Here is a 708-nt window from a genome sequence, read left to right as displayed (position 1 = left end):
AGGACAGGCAAGCCGTGCCTCAGAGGCGGGTTTGCTGGGCCTGGGCTCATTAAGGGCCATCAAGAATTGGCACGGGTGCGGTGCGCAGTTTTAAAGGACCGCCCTTAACACCTCCCATAGAAAAGTTAGAGCCCTGGGAAACATTTAGCGACCGTGGAGGGGTCCACAGTCACCTCGGATGCCTGTGACCTAGGGGACCGAGTGTGGGGCTCGGACCTGGCTCTGCAGGCAACCTCAGAAGACTCACTGCTGGTCAGTAAGTTCATTCACCGAATACCCCTCTCTGTGCCTGAGGCTGATGTTAGAATCAAAAGAAAATTAATTATTATCAAATGGGTGACAGAAAATATTACTTCTCTCTCCCCTCCGGTTAGTAAATTATTAAAAGTAGGTGTCCTCGTGTTCCCCCCAAGTCTGAGAAACAGGATGACAGCCACGTTGCTGCAGGGTCTTTATCTTCAAGTCACTGTTCAGTCAACAAATTTCTGTCAAGCGCCTGCATGGGCCAGGAGCAGCTCCAGGCACCTGGGGTACATCGGGGAGCCATACAGCCCAAGTTCTTGGCCCCTGGGGGGCTGTTAGTCGAGTTAGAGGAGGGATGGCACAGGACAAATCTTTGTAACGGAGGAGGTTCGGTGCTGTTCAGCGCTACGGCACAAACGAACGAGCAGGGCTGGGGAGGGCACACGGGGGGGGCCGGCTGGGGAG

Source organism: Physeter macrocephalus, chromosome 15 (assembly GCF_002837175.3).
Source record: "Physeter macrocephalus isolate SW-GA chromosome 15, ASM283717v5, whole genome shotgun sequence".
Taxonomy (NCBI): Eukaryota; Metazoa; Chordata; class Mammalia; order Artiodactyla; family Physeteridae; genus Physeter; species Physeter macrocephalus.
This window is presented reverse-complemented; position numbering follows the sequence as displayed.